Source organism: Pristiophorus japonicus, chromosome 5 (genome assembly GCF_044704955.1).
Source record: "Pristiophorus japonicus isolate sPriJap1 chromosome 5, sPriJap1.hap1, whole genome shotgun sequence".
Taxonomy (NCBI): domain Eukaryota; kingdom Metazoa; phylum Chordata; class Chondrichthyes; family Pristiophoridae; genus Pristiophorus; species Pristiophorus japonicus.
In genome coordinates this window covers 219895488-219915717 of record NC_091981.1, presented here as the reverse complement: position 1 = coordinate 219915717, position 20230 = coordinate 219895488, and positions in this window count along the sequence as shown.

Sequence of the window (20230 nt, the reverse complement as noted above, 5' to 3'; positions counted from 1 at the left end):
TAACATCTGTCGTTGGGAAAATGCTGGAGTCCATTATTAAGGAAGCAGTAGCAGGACATTTGGAAAAGCATGATTCAATCAAGCAGAGTCAGCATGGTTTTATGAAAGCAAAATCATGTTTGACAAATTTGCTGGAGTTCTTTGAGAGTATAACGAGCAGGGTGGATAAGGGGGAAACCAGTGAATGTGGTGTATTTGGATTTCCAGAAGGCATTCGATAAGGTGCCACATAAGAGGTTACTGCACAAGATAAAAGCTCATGGGGTTGGGGGTAATATATTAGCATAGATAGAGGATTGGCTAACAGAAAACAGAGTCGGGATAAATGGGTCATTTTCTGGTTGGCAAAATGACCAGTGGGGTGCCGCAGGGATCGGTCGGTGCTGGGGCCTCACTATCTATATTATTTACAATCTATATCAATGACTTGGATGAAGAGACCGAGTGTAATGTAGCCAAGTTTGCTGATGATACAAAGATGGGTGGGAAAGCAAATTGCGAGGAGGGCACAAAAAATCTACAAAGGGATATAAACAGGCTAAGTGGGTGGGCAACAATTTGGCAGATGAAGTATAATGTGGGAAAATGTGAGGTTATCCACTTTGGAAGAAACAATAGAAAAGCAAATTATAATTTAAATGGAGAAAAATTGCAAAGTGCTGCAGTACAGAGAGATCTGGGGGTCCTTGTGCATGAAACACAAAAAGTTAGTATGCAGGTACAGCAAGTAATCAGGAAGGCAAATGGAATGTTGGTTTTTATCGCAAGGGGGATAGAGTATAAAAGCAGAGAAGTCCTGCTACAACTGTACAGGTGAGGCCACACCTGGAGTACTATGTACAGTTTTGGTCTCTGCATTGGAGGCTGTTCAGAGAAGGTTCACTAGGTTGATTCCGGAGATGAGGGGCTTGACTTATGAGAGTAGTTGAGTAGATTGAGTAGGTTGGGCCTATGCAGATTGGAGTTCAGAAGAATGAGAGGTGATATTATTGAAACATATAAGATAATGAGGAGGCTCGACAAAGTGGATGCAGAGAGGATATTTCCACTCATAGGGGAAACTAAAACTAGGGGACATAGTCTTAGAATAAGGGGCTGCCCATTTAAAACTGAGATGAGGAGAAATTTCTTCTCTCAGAGGGTTGTAAATCTATGGAATTACCTGCCCCAGAGAGCTGTGGAGCTGGGTCATTGAATATATTTAAGATGGAGATAGACAGATTTTTGAGCGATAAGGGAATAAAGGGATATGGAGAGCGGGCAGAGAAGTGGGGCTGAGTCCATGATCAGATCAGCCATGATCTTATTGAATGGTGGAGCAGTCTCGAGGGGCAGTACGGCCTACTCCTGCTCCTATTTCTTATGTTCTTATGTTCTTAAATGTACTAGTTAATGGGATACAATAATAGGGAGAGCAGGGTCAAATTCAGAGGTCCCATGGAAGAGAAGAGTCTCTTACTCGGGTTCCATTGGTGTATAAATTGTTTCTTTATCCATGCTAGGCTCACAAATGGACAAAATGTTGTGATTCATTGGCCAGATCTTACAGTAACGTAAATTAGTCATAACCCATATGAGTTTAATAATCAATCAGGCACTGCATTTAAATAAGAAAGGTAATGAATAAAGATTTATGAGGTTGCTGTGAAATTTAGCACACCAAGAATCATTAAAGCTTTCAATAAAAATGTAAGCTAAACCTCTTTATGATGAAGAATAAAATATTTGGCAGCTGGCTGTTGCCATTTAAATATATAAACATGTTTATTTGCATCCAATAAAATGCTACTTTCTAATTTAAATTAAGTCGTTGTTTATAACAGGCTTTTAGACAAACATGTTATGATGTATTTTTTCATCTTCAAATTCATAAATTATATGTTTACCTTGAGTGAATTATTCATTTTTTGCCTCATTTACAATACATTTTCTTTGGCTCTCTAAGGTCTAACACACTACGAACTATTCAGCAGTTGACAATGTTACCAACTAATCTGCTCTCATATGGAATTGCTGTCAATATATTGTCAGAATAAATGCTCAGACATTTTAAGTGGGATGTTGCAAAGTTTTCATTATCTGCCAGAAGCAAGGGATCTGTACTGAATGCTGAAATTGGGTCCCTAGTTTTCTGTCTTACATTTATGATACTCTCAGCTCTGAGTCAGAAGGTCGTGGGTTCAAGTCCCACTCCAAGACTTGAGCCTGACACTTCAGGGCAGTTCTGAATTGTCTTCTGGATGAAATATTTATCTGAGGCCCTGCCTACCCTCTATGATGGCCGTGAAACGTATTATTCAAAGAGCAGCGGCATTCTCTCGATGTCCTGGCCAATGTTTATCCCTCAACCAACATCACAAAAACAGATTATCTGGGCATTTATTTCATTGGTGATTCTGGAACCTTGCTGTGCACAAATTGGCTGACAGTTTTTCCTACATTACAACAGTGATTACACTTCAAAAGTACTTCCTTGGCTGTAAAGCGCTTTGGCACAGCATGAGGTTGTGAAGGGCATATTCTTTATATGTACTGTATAGGAATATCATCATCATCATAGGCGGTCCTTCGAACGAGAATGACTTGCTTCTACAAGAGTTCACAGATGTTTCAATGAAGGATCCAATGTTCCAATCCTGAACTCCAATTGAGGGGGTGGAAGATGCCTGTGCGTGGATTTCTTTAATGTGTGGTGACTGTTGCACATCAGCCACCACACGGACTCGACAGTGGCAAGGGTTGAACCAGGGTGACTGGAGACCAGCTCTCCTGCACGGACCTCATGCGCACACATATCGCAGTGTGGGCAGGCCCATGCTGCCTCTGGGCCCTTGGCTCTTCTGGGCCCTGTACCCTCATTCACCGCACTTTCGCTCACGATGTTCCAGGGCCCGGCGCTCCAGCTCTATTTATAGCCCCGACCTGCGGTGGTGTTCTCACACAGTTCGGGGCGGTTAGCTTGGAAATTGTAATGTGCCCACATTGGGGTGTGATCCCCATGCAGCACACGCTGCACACATCTAATGGGGCTGGCGGCAATACCACGGCAAATTGCTGTGTGCCTTGATAGAATAATACCAGCCGAGGGCCTGAGGTGCATCAGGGAGGGGGGAAGACACTAGAGAGTGGGACAAGCAGTGGCCAGCAGCGAACTGTTGTTTTAATGTGGCTCCATATTCAGTTAAGTGCTTTTTAAAACTTAGCATTTTGCTTGCGGCTTCCAGCGGTCCCTTTAAGGAACGCTGGTTCGGCTGCATGTACAGCAAGTAATCCTGAATGTAACGGGCACCGGTTTGCATACTAAAACAGGCATTAGGCAGCTTATTAGCATGTTAAAGAGGCCTACTGCCTGTTTTCAGTGGCCGCCAGGGATGCCTCTACATGCCTGAACCAATATAGTGTTGTATGTATTTCTGACACTGTTCATGCCTGGGAGGTTGTCTCCTATATTGGACCTCTTTGCACCTGTTCTTTGCCTGGAAAACAAGCACAAGGTCCAATTTCACCCACCATGGTTATAGTTAGTGGCCAGTGCATCCAACTGACTTGGATTTTATTTATATTGCACAACAGATAGAAGTTCGTAACTTTTTGATTTTTTTTTAAACAGTTGCGTAATTATGCTGGTGCTTCAGGGCTGGGTTTTGTATAACCTCCAATCAAATGGCAATTAACTTAATATTACATATATTGTAATGGGAAAATGAGATGGAGATTAAATATTTCTTTATTGCAAGATTCAAATTTAGTTAAATGTGTTCTGAAAGAGAACAAGTCATTTATTTTTATTAACAACACTCTGTAAGTAGATAATAAGTGAGGACAATGAGCAAAGATATTGGACAATGGAATTACAAGCTGCGCGAGTCTAGTCTTTCTTGGGAACCGCAGAAATGACAGCTCCCTTCACAGATTGTGCTAACACTGCTAATTATGAGATTTCCTGAAACCCGTTGCTGTGCTGGCAAAATCAAATCTATACAACAATGAATAACAGCAATTCCTGTAGGACCCAGTATCATTCTTCTTGACATGGAAACTGCTGCCAAGTTTGTTTCATTAATGATACAGTCTACATTTGCTCCTGTTTTTGGAGCAAACAAGTCCTTGGTTAAATTGCGTACTCACATTGCGCTCAAACTGAGAAAACTAGAGCTCCATACTTGAAATACAAGCACAGAACTTTGCTTGTTGGACTCTGAATGCTGGTGAAATTTTTCATGATGGGGAAGAGCTAATTGTCCTGTCTAGAATTTGGGCTATTTGCTGTATCAGCTTTAATACTAAAGATTTCAACAGCCAAATTTGCATTGGTTGCAGATTTACTGCATGTATGTAAGGAACATAATGTGTGGAACACCTATTTAGGTGGAACACCTCGAGAAACACTAAATGAACAGAGGTGTAATGCAATTACATGCCTCATCTTGCTTCGGTTCAATGCAAAACCCACTTTTCACCATGCAAACATTTTGGCCGAAAGGTATGGCCAGTAAATTATATTTCTATGAATCAGCTTTCTGAGGTTTGAGTTTCACATTTAAAGCATTCTCATTAATAACTTCAATGTCGACAAATACAAGAGATATTCTGCCTTCGTGTTTTTGCCCCCAAAGTGGATAACCTCACATTTATCCACATTATACTACATCTGCCATGCATTTGCCCACTCACCTAACCAAGTCATCCTGCAGCCTCTTAGCGTCAGCATGGATTTGTGAAAGGGAAATCATGCGTGACAAATCTTCTGGAATTTTTTGAGGATGTAACTGGTAGAGTGGACAAGGGAGAACCAGTGGATGTGATGTATTTGGACTTTCAAAAGGCTTTTGACAAGGTCCCACACAAGAGATTGGTGTACAAAATCAAAACACATTGGGGGTAATGTACTGACGTGGATAGAGAACTGGTTGGTAGAGAGGAAGCAGAGAGTTGGGATAAATGGGTCCTTTTCAGAATGGCAGGCAGTGACTAGTGGAGTGCCGCAGGACTCAGTGCTGGGACCCCAGCTCTTTACAATATACATTAATGATTTAGATGAAGGAATTGAGTGTAATATCTCCAAGTTTGCAGATAACACTAAACTGGGTGGTGGTGTAAGCTGTGAAGAGGACACTAAGAGGCTGCAGGGTGAGTTGGACAGGTTAGGTGAGTGGGCAAATGCAGTATAATGTGGATAAATGTGAGGTCCACTTTGGGGGCAAAAACACAAAGGCAGAATATTATCTGAATAGCGGCAGATTAGGAAATGGGGAGGTGCAACAAAACCTGGGTGTCCTGGTTCATCAGTCATTGAAAGTTGGCATGCAGGTACACAGGCGATGAAGAAGGCAAATGATATGTTGGCCTTCATAGCTAGGGGATTTGAGTATAGGAGCAGGGAGGTCTTACTGCAGTTGTACAGGGCCTTGATGAGGCCTCACCTGGAATATTGTGTTTAGTTTTGGTCTCCTAATCTGAGGAAAGACGTTCTTGCTATTGAAGGAGTGCACCAGACTGATTCCCGGGATGGCGGGACTGACATATGAGGAGAGACTGGATCAACTGGGCCTTTATTCACTGGAGTTTAGAAACATATAAGATTCTGACGGGACTGGACAGGTTAAATGCGAGAAGAATGTTCCCGATGTTGGGGAAGTCCAAAACCAGAGGACACAATCTTAGGATAAGGGGTAGGCCATTTAGGACTGCGATGAAGAGAAACTTCACTCAGAGAGTTGTTAACCTATGGAATTCCCTACCGCAGAGAGTTGTTGATGCCAGTTCATTGGATATATTCAAGAGGGAGTTAGATATGGCCCTTACTGCTAATGGGATCAAGGGATATGGAGAGAAAGCAGGTAAGGAGTACTGAGGTGAATGATCAGCCATGATCTTATTGAATGGTGGTGCAGGCTTGAGGGCCGAATGGCCTACTCCTGCACCTATTTTCTATGTTTCTATATTCCCACTTTCACAGTGCATAGCTAAAATTTAAATATTTGCTGCCTCTGAAATTCCTGGGTCCCTTTTTCACCATTGGAAGTGCAGCTAGGCGGGACCTCTGTGTCCTGACATAAAATGACACGGACCCCATTGGATAATCATAGGGTTGGCTGCTTTGCATAATCCTGGGTGGGACAAGGACACAAGTCCAACCTTAAAAAGGCCAGAAATAGCAGCTGGTGATGGTGGAGTGGTTGAGGCGGGGGGGAGGGAGGAGTGGCGGTGATAACCTAAACCTGGAGGAGGGGTGTGGAGGCAAGGGAGCAAAAGCAACATTAAAAAAGCCCTGCTTCAATTTAGAGGGGTGAGGTTCTTCGAATGATTGAATAAAATGGCACCCGTGAAAGGCGGAATAGGGAGAGCAGTTAATTTCTCAGTGGGAAGTTCTTTTTATCAGAAATATGCCAAAGTAGAGATATCTTTCTAGGAGCTGGGATGAAATCATTCAATGCAGCAGCACAGGTACTGGGCAAGGAGGTTGTCGTGGCAGTGCATGGCACTTCTGTAACTTCTATGTTGGAAGATGTTTATTATTCAATGTCAGCAAAAGTAAGTGAACTACCAGCTTAGTGCCAAGGCAGGTTGATGAGACCTTGAAAGAGAGATTGTCACTGTCAGTCCCAGTATTCAGTCAGTGCGCTCGGAGGTTTCACACTACGCCTTTTGTTCCCTGCTCAAGGCACACGCACATAGAACTAAGCAGCTCACCTTCTTCGCATTCTGTAATTTGTGCTTGCCCCTTGAACTCTCATATCCCTCGTCCTTGTTCCTGTTTTGCTGCTGTGGTTAACATTCTTTACATCCTGAAAGAATGTGGTGACATGATCCAGAGACTGCCACAGCCAATTCAGATAATGCATTCTTCCCGCGGAGAAGACAGCCCATAATGCTGGGCAAGGTCAGGATCCAAGGGGAGGGTGCCTGGACATGTAAACACTAATGCATCATGAGGATGAGGCACTGTCAAACCTTGGAATCAACTTTGGTCAGGCTGTTAGGGATGGAGAAGTGGGAGGGAATGTCCTGCAGGCAGTTTGTGAAAAAAACAAAGCTTTTCTAAGTTGATATATCTACAAGACAAGGAAGTTCTCCGAAAGACAATCCCAAATGAGCTGAAGAGGATTGCCGGTTGTGTCCATATACCTGGAAGCTGCAATCTAAGAAATAAAAGATAACCATGGATTCAAAGAGATACCGGGGCCGAAATTCAGGTAAGCCAGAAAGCTGGCGCGCCTATGAGTTTTTACCTGGTTTTACTGCTGGGATCCATGAGATAGCCGTTTAATCGATTTTCAGGACTCAAAGTCCCACTGGAAGTCGGTCGTAATGGGGGCGGGTGGTTGACAGGAAGGCAGGCTGTGGGGTTGAATTTGGGTCGGACCAGGATTCCGCCGTTGTCAATCAACAATGGAGTAGTGGTGACGTTGCAGCGCGTGTGCGTCACCACGCTCTCTCCCCTCCGTTAAAGGGGGAGAGAATCTGTCATTTTTACCTTCGGCTGCTGGGCCACCAGAGAGGGTTTCGGCCGGGCCAACGGTCTGGCACCCAAGAGGACTGCCAGGCTGCTTGTTGGTGGCCCGGCCGAACTCATGGGCACTATCTTGCCAGCTGATTGGGAAGTCGGCCGGAAAAAATAAATACATGGCGGCCGCGGCAGTGGGCCTTCCCCTTGAAGGGCCGCTGCGCTGCTGGGCCACACTCACTGGGGATAAGGTGCACCGACAGAAAAAGTTGTCGGGGGCATCATGCGGAGGGACATCGATTTTTTTTTAGGTGAATTTCGCTCGGTTTATTTTTCAGGTGAGGGAGAGCGGAGGTGCATGTTCTGATGATGTGCTTGCGGTGGTCATCAGCATCGGGGCGGAATCGGGTCGAGGCCGAAAAATCCCCGACCTGAATTTCGGTCAGGGCAGTCATTTGATCACACAGTGGCGGCCACGGGATTCCGCCGCAAGGGGCCACAAACGGGCAGCAACGGATCTTTCTGAAACCCTGAATTTCGGCCCCACTAAGTCCCTCTATCTCTGGCAATTCTGTTGGCGACATCCAACAATGTCATTCACCCGCTCCTTTGCACTCAACAACCTAGAGACAGTCAGTCAAGGAGTTCAAAATAGTTTTTCTTTGTGGACTTAACATTGGACAAACAAAGAGATGCATCTGTGGAAGTGGAGTTAAATTTTTGGAGATTGGCATGGTACCACTCAGGTACCCACCAACGATGTCTCCGCAAGATCCTACAAATCCCCTGGGAAGACAGACGCACCAACATTAGCGTCCTCGACCAGGCCAACATCCCCAGCATTGAAGCACTTACCACACTTGATCAGCTCTGCTAGGCAGACCACATTGTTCACATGCCAGACACGAGACTCCCAAAGCAAGCGCTTTACTCAGAACTCCTTCACAGAAAATGAGCCAAAGGTAGGCAGAGGAAACATTACAAGGACACCCTCAAAGCCTTCCTGATAAAGTGCAACATTCCCATTGACACTGAGTCCCTGGCCAAAGACCGCCCTCAGTAGAGGAAGTGCATCTGGGGCTGTTTTTGTTAGAATGGAGGCGATTACAGAGTGAGTTGATAGAGATGCATAAAATTCTGAATGGACAGGTAGATAGAAACAGATTATTTCCAGTGATTGAGAGGTTGAGAACAAGGAGACATGAATGCCAGATTAAATACGAGATGTCGGACAGTGTGAGAAACCATTTTACACAAAGGGTTGTGAAACTGTGGAATGGACTACCACAGATAGTGATTGAAGCAGAGACAATTTCATCCTTTCAGAATAGGTTAGATAGGTGATTGAAGGAAAGGGGAACAAAAAGATACAGGAACTAAGGGATTTTGTGTGTCAGTTATGGCTCAGTGGGTTCAAGTCTCACTCCAGGAACTTAAGCACATAAATCTAGGCTGGCACTCCAGTGCAGTGCTGAGGAAATGCTGCACTGTCAGAGGTGCCGTCTTTCATATGAGACATTAAACCAAGACCGCGTCTGCCCTCTCAAATGGACATAAAAGATCCCATGGCATTATTTCGAAGAAGAGCAGGAGAGTAATCCCCGGTATCCTGGCCAATATTTATCCCTCAATCAACATAACAAAAACAAATTATCTGGTTATTATCACATTTCTGTTTGTGGGAGCTTGCTGTGCGCAAGTTGGCTGCTGCGTTTCCCACATGACAACAGTGACTACACTTCAAAAGTACTCTTCATTGGCTGTAAAGTGCTTTGAGACGCCCTGTGGTCGTGAAAGACGCTATAGAAATGCAAGTCTTTCTTTATATTGGAACTGAGTGGGCACATGGGGTTAGGGCAACTGCTCCTTTGGAGGACAAACAACATTACAGAGTGGGGAGCCTGTTTCTGTGTTATAATTCCTATGTCATTTTATGAATAAGTTTACTACTCAGCTCTCTCTCCAGCTGCTATAGCCTGTGGATCTGTGGATCCTTTTCACAAGCCTGGTCTTCTACATCAACTTTATCAGCGTCTAACTCCCCAACGTCCTCAGCGATTTCTACCATCAGTAAAATTCTGGAAAGCAAAGTTGTGAAGAACATAGCACACTACCATAATTCCTGGCACATAGAGTATCCCATAGCTTTCAAGGCACCTGACTCTTCCTTTCACTATCTCTATGGCCCATTCAATGCAAATTCTGGTTCTAATGTGTGCCTCATAGTAGTGCTCCTCTGTGCCACTAGTGATCTGACAAAGTGGTGTCATGAGCCATGGGAGCAGTGACCCAATAACCACGCTTCCACTTGCCCTTGATATTGAAGTGGAGCAGGGACACTGGACTGCCAAAGTATAAAAAAGTCATGACAGCTCCCAGCATAATGTGCATTATTGTGCAGGAATCTGTACCTATTATTGTGTTCCTAACATGGATGAGGCTGCACACAGGAAGGCTAAAGTAACAGTGACCTAAGTCTTTAATAAGACACTCCAAAGTGACGAACAGGCCTTAGCGGCCGGCTGAGATACAGTGCTCCCAAGGGATGCTGGGATCCCTTGGGACTTCAGGGGATGCACTCCCTGGTGGCGGAACATGGGAGTGCATGCTTTACAGATACACAACATCACTTCCCGCCCCCCCCCCAAAGTCAAAGTGAAAACTATTTACAAGGTGAGGTGGTCGGGAGCCTTTCTTTCCCTGGTGGAACGCCTCGGTACAAATGTCTGTTCTGGTGTGTTGGCTGTGCCCTCGCTGGGCTGGCGTGTTGTGGACCCTGCAGGGCTGCTAGGTGAGCCTGGCCTTGCTGGGCTGTTAGGCGTGATGGGTTCAATTTCCTAGTCCGGCGTGGTGTCGTTGATCCTTTGTGTGTGTGTTGTGGGCTCGAAAAAGGTGGTGTCTGCTGTGGGTTGTTCAGGGCAGTCTGTGAACCGCAGCCTCATTTGGTCCAGGTGCTTTCTGCAAATTTGTCCATGGTCTAGTTTGACTACAAACACCCTATTCCCTTCTTTAGCTATCACCGTGCCCGCGATCCACTTGGGGCCATGTCCATAGTTTAGCACATACACAGGGTCATTCAGATCAATTTCCCGTGACACAGTCCCGCGACCATCGTTTACATTTTGCTGCTGCCGCCTGCTCTCTACCTGATCATGCAGGTTGGGGCGAACCAGCGAGAGTCTGGTTTTAAGTGTCCTTTTCAGGAGTAGCTCAGCCGGGGACACCCCTGTGAGCAAGTGGGGTCTCATGCGGTAGCTGAGCAGTACTCGGGACAGGCAGGTTTGGAGTGAGCCTTCTGTGACTCGTTTAAGGCTCTCTTTGATGGTTTGTACTTCCCGCTCTGCCTGCCCATTGGAGGCTGGTTTAAACGGGGCCGAGGTGACATGTTTGATCCCATTGCGGGTCATGAATTCTTTAAATTCGGCACTGGTAAAACATGGCCCGTTGTCACTGACCAGTATGTCAGGCAGGCCGTGGGTGGCAAACATGGCCCTCAGGTTTTCAATAGTGGCGGTGGCGGTGCTTCCCGACATTATTTCACATTCAATCCATTTTGAAAAAGCATCCACCAGGAACATTTAGCCGAGAAACGGGCCCGCATAGTCGACATGGATCCTCGACCATGGTCTGGAGGGCCAGAACCACAAACTTCGTGGTGCCTCTCTGGGCGTGTTGCTCAACTGTGCATATACGCTGCATTGCCGTACACAGGACTCCAAGTCAGAGTCGATACCAGGCCACCACACGTGGGATCTGGCTATCGTTTTCATCATTACTATACCTGGGTGTGTGCTGTGGAGATCCGAGTTGAATGTCTCCCTGCCCTTTTTGGGTAGCACTACATGGTTACCCCACAACAGGTAGTCTGCCTGAATGGACAGCTCGTCCTTTCGCCGCTGGAACGGCTTGATTGGCTCTTGCATTTCAATGGGCATGCTGGCCTAGCTCCCATGCAGTACACAGTTTTTTACTAGGGACAGCAGAGGATCTTGGCTGGTCCAAGTCCTAATTTGGCGGGCTGTGACTGGTGATTTATCATTTTCAAACACTTCCATGACCATCAAGTCTGCGGGCTGCGCCACCATCAACAAGTTTGCAGGCTGCGCCATTTCTACCCCTGTGGTGGGCAATGGTAGCCAACTGAGAGCATCCGCACAGTTCTCGGTGCCTGGCCTGTGGCGGATGGTATAGTTATACGCTGATAGCGCGAGTGCCCACCTTTGTATGCGGGGTGATGCATTCGTATTTATCCCCTTGTTTTCAGCGAACAGGGATGTGAGGGGCTTGTGATCGGTTTCCAGCTCAAATTTGAGGCCAAACAGGTACTGATGCATTTTCTTTACCCTGAACACACACGCTAATGTCTCTTTCTCAATCATGCTGTAGGCCCTCTCGGCCTTAGACAAGCTCCTGGAAGCATAGGCGACAAGTTGCCACTTCCCCGCAACATTAGCTTGTTGTAATACACACCCGACTCCATACGACGATGCGTCACATGCTAGCACAAGTCTTTTACACAGGTTATACAATACAAGCAGCTTGTTGGAGTATAAAATATTTCTGGCTTTCTCAAAAGCAATTACTTGATTTTTTCCCCATACCCAGTTCTCACCTTTGATCAATAACACATGTAGGGGCTCCAAAAGGGTACTTAACCCTGGTAGGAAGTTACCAAAATAGTTGAGGAGTCCCAGGAACGACCGCAGCTCCGTGACGTTCTGTGGCCTGGACGCGTTCCTGATAGCCACTGTCTTGGCGTCTGTGGGCCGAATGCCATCCACCGCGAACTTTCGCCCAAAAAACTCCACTTCTGTTGCCATGAAGACGCATTTCGATCTCTTCAGCCGCAGCCCTACGCGATCCAGTCGCTGGAGGACCTCCTCCAGGTTTTGTAGGTGCTCGGCGTTGTCCTGACCCGTGACCAAATGTCGTCCTGAAAGACCACCGTGTGTGGTACCGACTTGAGTAGGCTCTCCATGTTTCTCTGGAAGATCGCTGCAGCCGACCGAATTCCAAACGGGCATCTGTTGTAGACGAACAGTCCCTTGTGCATGTTGATGTAGATGAGGCTCTTCGAAGACTCCTCCAGTTCCTGCGTCATGTAGGCCGAAGTCAGGCCGAGCTTGGTGAACGTCTTGCCTCCTCCTAGCATCGCAAATAGGTCGTCTACCTTATGTAGCGGGTATTAGTCCTGTAGCGAGAAAGGATTAATAGTTACTTTATAATCGCCGCAAATCCTGACTGTGCCATCACTTTTGAGTGCTGGAAAAATCGGGCTGGCGCACTCGCTGAATTCCACTGGGAAGATGATGCCCTCGTGTTGCAGTCTGTCCAGCTCGATTTCCACTCTCGCCCTCATCATGTGAGGTACCGCTCGTGCCTTGTGGTGAATGGGTCGTGCGTCTGGGACCAAGTGGATCCGCACCTTCACCCCGGAAAAGTTTCCAATGCCTGGCTCAAAAAGGGAAGGAAATTTGTTAAGAACCTGGGTACATGAGGCCTCATCGACATGTGATAGTACTCTGATGTCATCCCAGTTGCAGCGGATTTTGCACAGCCAGCTCCTTCCAAGCAGTGTGGGGCCATCGCCTGGGACAATCCAGAGTGGCAGTTCGTGCACCGTGCCCTCGTAGGTGACCTTGACCATGGCGCTGCTGAGGACAGTGATGAGCTCTTTGGTGTACGTTCTCAGTTTCGTGCAGATGGGGCTCAGGGCTGGTCTGAGTGCCTTGTTGCACCACAGTCTCTCAAACATATTTTTACTCATGATTGTCCAGCGCCAGTGTCCAGTTCCATGGCTACGGGTAAGCCATTCAATTTTACGTTTAGCATTATAGATGGACATTTCATCAAAAATGTGTGCACCCCGTGTACTTCAGCATCTGCCTCCTCTCTCTGAGGCTCGAAATTGCCTTGATCCATCATGGACCGATCTTCCTCTGCCACGTAGTGCTTAGCAGGTTTTGCAGAGCTTGCAGCTCGTTTGCAAGCTCGTTGGAGGTGCCCCATTGTTCCACAGTTCTTGCAAACATACCCTTTGAAGCGGCATGAATAGGCTGAATGGAAGCCTCCACAACGCCAACAAGGTGTGAATTGCCTTGCATTCATCCTTTGTTGCGGACTCTGAGTCATCTGGGTCACCTGAGGCCTGCTGGCAGTTGCAGATTCATGGGTTCTGCCCTGTACATTTCTGCTCGCAAACACAGTTCCAGTTCATTTATGAACATTGCTAGCACTTGTGTGCTGAGAGATTTGTTTGGTGTTGTCATTGGTGGACATAAACGCCTGTGCTATCACAATGGCCTTACTGAGGGTCGGTGTCTCTACAGTCAAAAGTTTTCATAGGATGGTCTCGTGGCCAATGCCCAGTACAAAAAAGTCTCTGAGCATTTGCTCCAGGTAGCCATCAAACTCACATTGTCCTGCAAGTCGCCTTAGCTCGGCGATGTACACAGCTCCTCATACGACTTACCTGTGGGTTTCACGGGAGCCAGAACATTCTTCATGAGGCTGTAGGTCGGTGCCCCGCAGACCGTGAGGAGGACCGCTCTCCTTTTTGCAGCGCTTCCTTCTCCGTCCAGCTCGTTGGCTACAAAGTACTGGTCTAGCCATTCGACATCGGCTTCACAGTCCTCACCCTCCGAGGACTTCTCCAGGAAGCCCACAGTTTGCTGCATCTTTGCGTTGGATTCGTATTTTCGTCGCCAGTTATTGTGTTCCTAACACAGATGAGGCTACACACAGGGAGGTTAAAGTACGGTACGTTGTATGAGGAGCTGTGTGCACTGGTTCGGGAGCATCTTAACCCGAGGGAGAGCGTGCTGATGGCGAGGTATCGGTTCGACACGTGCCAGCGATCTGAAGGTCAGGAAGTGGCGAGCTACGTCGCCGAGCTAAGGCGACTTGCAGGACAATGTGAGTTTGATGGTTCCCTGGAGCAAATGCTCAGAGACTCAGTGACCTCAGTCTTTAATAAGACACTCCAGAGTGAGGAACAGGCCTTCGGGGCCAGCTTATATACAGTGCTCCCAAGGAATGCTGGGATCGCTTGGGACTTCAGGGGATGTGCTTCCTGGTGGCGGAACATGGGAATGCATGCTTTACAGATACACAACACCTATGATCACTGCACATTCAGGGAATCAAACGTTTCCAATTTAAGTAATTATGGGGCTTCACATTTGGGAAGTGCATTGCCACATGAATGCAATCACTAGCCCCTGAACCCGGTGACTCTTAGAAGTTGATCAGTCTCTCATTAATTTGCTTGGGACCACTGTTGATCTGTATAAACTGAGGTACTCTGGCAAAATGAGAATTGTCTGTGAATTTGCTTGTCTGGTAAGTCTGTAGTGGTTTCCTGGAATGAGCCTGTAACATAAAAATTCAGAGCTGTGGTGAATTTCTCTATTGCTGTGAGAGCTGTCTGTGCTGTTGACCTCATGTGACGATCTAGCTAAAGCATCAAACAGAAGTAATTCAAAGCTTCATGGTTGAAAGGCACCTTGGTATGGCCATCAGTGTTGATAAATCCTGCTGGAAGGGGACTGGCAGGATGTTCTCCTTGGAACAGAGTAGGCTGAGAGGAGACCTCATTGAGATGTATAAAATTATGAGGGGCCTAGATATAGTGGATAGAGAGGGCCTATTTCTCTTAGCAGAGGGGTCACCAACCAGTAGGCATAAATTTAAAGTAATTGGTAGAAGGTTTAGAGGGGATTTGAGGGGAAATTTCTTCATGCAGAGGGTTGTGGGGGGTCTGGGTCGAGAACTCACTGCCTGAAAGGATGGTAGAAACCCTCATTTAAAAAGTACCTGGATGTGCATTTGAAATGCCGTAACCTACAGGTCTATGGACCTAGAGCTGGAAAGTGGGATTAGGCTGGATAGTCTCTTGTTGGCCGGTGTGGACACGATGGGCCGAAATGGCCTCCTTCCGTGCTGTAAACTTCTATGATTCTATGATTGTATGATTCTATGGCCTGGTTCTCCTTTATTGCTGCTCGATAAGCTTATTTTCCAAATTTGGGATCCATGGAGGCACAAGTACCATTGTCTGCCCCCTTCAACCCCGTAGTTTCGGGCCCTTGGACTCCCGACATCTTAATGTTTATGCCAACATGTAGCAGATTGGTCATTCGCTCATAACATTTTGGATGGGGCCGGGAAAGAGAAAATTCCTATTTTCCTATTCTGAATATTATTCAATCTGAATAATAAAATGCTCAGCTATCCTAAAAGATTATCATTTTTAGCAAACATCTGTTGATTCACAAGCTCTTTAATCTCTTTAATAAGATCGAACATTTTGCTAGATCTTTCTTCTTTTGATATATTTAGAATATGAAATATTTCCTCTGAAGTACGCCTCTCATTTGGCACTGAGAGATACAAATCCTTCTGCATTACACTATATGTGGAGAGGGAATTTACTGAACAAATTAAAGGAACTTATAGTAATAACATTTATTTAGAAAATGCTCCAAGCCACCTACTGGCTCTTATGGGGTGCCTAGACCCAGCCGCAATGAAAGACGGGGGCAGAGTTATTTTTCAAAATGGGGAATAATCTGAGGATTAAATCATTTTATAACACATCTTTTGAAAATGAGAAAAAAATGTTCTTTGAATCATGGCCAGTATTTTTCTATCCTTAGCTCAAGCTTTGCTAGTATTAATGATTAAAAACTGCTGTCCCTAAAATAGGCAAATGAGCATTCAGAGGGCCCAAAATTGATGCACTCACCGCCCACTGCAGGCAACATTCCTCCTTGGGTTCCGCCCAGTGCCAGTTTCAATCTGGTCTGGAGCAGGCGGGAGGGGAGAGCCGCCGGGAACCGCCCGCTGACATCAGCGGACGGCCGAGTGGCATAAGTGCACTCCCGCCCGCCGAGATGCCAGATTGGTGCGGGCGGGAGTCGGCGCCAGAACTGGGGTGGACCACTGCGAGGAGGCTGGTCTGTCCCCGACGGTAGGTATGAAAAAAAAGGTGAGTAAGCATTTTTTCTTTTTTTCTTTACAGGGGCTTACCTGGATGGGGTCCCCTGAAGGTGTTCCGATGGGTTTTTTTTAAATGCTTTTTCTGTGCAGGTCTTCAACCCTTCGTGGGCCTGACTCCATCCTTGACGTCACTTAGGCGGCAAGCGCCTTTGCCGCCAAGATTGGGAGCTCCCATCAGCTGCTACCCAGATTGGCGGCATAAGTCCCTCGTTTGATGTCTGCCGCCCTTTGAAGGACCTTTTTGGTGAAAATCCCGCACAAAGCACCGTCAGGTACATCAGCGGCCATCGATGGTCCTTTGGGCGGCACTTCGGCAGGTGGGGGCTGTTGTGTTCCTAACACAGATGAGACTGCACACAGGGAGGCTAAAGTAACAGTGACCTCAGTCTTCATTAAGACACTCCAGAGTGAGTAACAGGCCTTAGGGGCCGGCTTATATACAGTGCCCCCAAGGGATGCTGGGATCCCTTGTGACTTCAGGGGATGTGCTCCCTGGTGGTGGAACATGGGATTGCATGCTTTACAGATACATAACAGGGTCCTTCACCAAATTCGGGCCCATAAACCCTGAATTGATTGCGACAGTTAACTTCTTAGTGGAAACTTACAACAAAGCTCAAATCACATCTAAAAGGAAATGCATTCAGGACACTCAGGATTACATGGCAACCTGATTTTGACACAGAAGTTTGAGTAACTCACTGCGCTGTGGTTCTAAAAGAATTATGTATACTTTGTGAAAAGACATGGGCAAACTGACAAATTAACTCACAGATGTATTGGAGTCCATCAAAAATGAACAGGTCCAGTGCTTTCACAAGTACTGCTGCTGAGTGCAAAAAATTGATTAGCTCATTACTTGGTGTGCACACAGGCCCCATTCACAAAGGGACCGTGGAGTAAAGATTCTGGCAACACATTTCAGGCTGCCGTGCATGCATGATTGGAGGTGGGTCGGGAGTGAAAGTGGAAATAAATCAGAGCACGTCGTGAACACGGCATCTTCCTTCCTCCTCGTGCCTTGAACTCGAGCATGTTTGCCAGCGCGGGACGAACTCGAATGGCAGAGGTGGATAACCTAATTTAGATCATTAATATCTTGTTGTCAGACCCTTAACCATGTTTTTAACCAGACCTTTTGAATTTCACTGCATGACTTTGGAAAACACTCAGTTCGGGAACCATGTCTGTCAAGCTGAGGCGGAAGTTCAGTGATTGCGGTCATCGAAAGCACAATAAATGCTGCCACCTGACACCTGCTTGCTTTCCAAAGGAAAATGGTGTTGCTCACTGCATTTTCAGCACAGATTTAGGTGTCCAGAGTCTGAAAGTCTTTTCTGCAAATTTGGAAACCACTGTCACCTCTTTGCTACCATCAATCACACCATTGACAGATTGCTCCTGTCATCTACATAAGAACATAAGAAACAGGAGCAGGAGTAGGCCATTTGGCCCCTCGAGCCTGCTCCGCCATTCAATAAGATCATGGCTGATCTGTTCCTGGCCTCAACTCCACTTCCACGCCCACTCCCCATAACTCTTGACTTACTTATCATTCAAAAATCTGTCTATCTCCACTTTAAATATATTCAAAGACCCAGCCTCCACAGCTCCCTAGAATAGAGAATTCCATAGATTCACAGCCCTCTGAGAGAAGAAATTTCTCCTCATTTCTGTCTTAAATGGGTGACCCCTTATTCTGAAACTATGCTCCCGAGTTCTAGATTCCCTCATGAGGGGAAACATCCTCTCTGCATCTACCATGTCAAGACTCCTCAGAATCTTATATGTTTCAATAAGATCACCTCTCATTCTTCTAAACTCCAATGAGTATCGGTCCAACCTGCTCAACCTTTCTTCATATGACAACCCCTTCATCTCAGGAATCAACCTCATGAACCTTCTCTGGACTGCCTCCAATGCAAGTATATCCTTTCTCTAATAAGGAGACCAAAACTGTATGCAGTACTCCAGGTGTGGTCTTACCAATGCCCTGTACAGTTGTAGCAAGACTTCCCTGCTTTTATTCTCCATTCCCCTTCCAATAAAGGCCAACATCCCATTTGCCTTCCTGATTACTTGCTGTACCTGCATGCTAACTTTTTGTGTTTCATGTACAAGAACCCCAGATCATTCTGTACTGCAGCATTTTGTAAATTCTCCTCATTTAAATAGTAATTTGTTTTTTTACTTTTCCTACCAAAGTGGGTAACCTCACATTTTCCCATGTTGTACTCCATCTGCCAAATGTTTGCCCACTCACTGAGCCCATCTATATCCCTTGTAGATTCTTTGCGTCCTCCTCATAACTTGCTGTCCCACCCATCTTTGTATCATCAGCAAATTTGGCTACATTACACTTGGTCCCTTCATCCAAGTCATTAATATAAATTGTAAATAGTCTCTACTTGACCTGCCATCCATTACATCAGCATGGGTGCCATTTATACTGTCTCACCTTGGTCCTCAGAATCAGACCACAATGAGCTCCAACACCAGCATCAACAACAGCACCTTCAACCTTCTCTTCCAACATCTAATGCTGCACCGGATAGAGGGCATCAGCGCAGGGCTGCACCGCACTGGAGGAAATACCCCAACACAGGGTATACAGGCAGAGGATGAGCTTCCTGAACATGACTGACCAGCAGTGCCAAAAGAGGCTCAGGCTATGCGCCAGGTCATCGCAGACTTTTGCAGTTTGTTGGAGCAAGACCTGCAGCCCAGAGGAATGGGTGAACACACCTTTCCAGTGGCTGTCAAAGTCACCAGCATCATCGGGGCACCACCACATAACCCAGAATTATTTGTCGACCGCAAGGGCTTCCACTCCCTGAATGTGTAGCTGGTCTACAACCATAGGAAGATCATCATGCATGTTTCTGCTGAATTCCCTGGCAGCTGCATGACTCTATCATACTGCACCAGTCCACCCTCCCTCAGCTCTTCGCACTGCCAAACATTCTTACCGGCTGGCTGCTTGGAGACAAGGGCTATCCACTGAAGATGTGGCTCATGACACCCTTGAGGAGTCCAAGTACTGAGGCAGAGGAGAGATACAATGAAAGCCACATTTCCACCAGCTGTGTCATAGAGCAGACAATAAGCATGCTGAAAATGTACTTCAGATGCCTTCACAGATCTGGAGGAGCCCTTCAGTATGCACCAGACAGGGTCTCCAGAATCGTCTTTGTCTACTGCACGCTGCACAACATAGCACAGCAATGAGGATTAGATTGTATGAGGAGCAAAGATCTGAGCGCACAGCCTCTTCCGAGGAGGAGGAGGAGGAGCATCAGCTGGAAGACAAGGAGGAGGAGCAGGAGGAACCTGAGGGCCAGGTGCCAGCAGCAGCCGAGCACATTGCTGCCCGGGAGGCCAGTGGTGGCCTCAGCATGACCAGATTTACTTAACTTCCTGCATTACGCCCATATGGTTGCCACATGCTGTGACAGGTTCCATCCCCCAGCAACACCATACAGCATCCCTACTATGACCAAGCAATTCCTTTCATACTGACCACCATTGCTTGAGGTAATGTTATGTTTCACCATTCACTCCAACTCACTAAGCCACTTCCAAAGTCGCAGACAAAAATGGGCATGACTGGAAAGTGGTGAAAATAAATAGTTTCATATGTGGCATAAGAGTAACGGAACTTTAACAGAAGCAGTCCTTTAAACACACATGTACTTACCCTTGTGCATCTACTCAGTGTCATTTTTCTTTTATGCGTGCTTCTACGAGCTGCAACCCCTGTGGCTTCAGCAGAGGTAGTGGCAG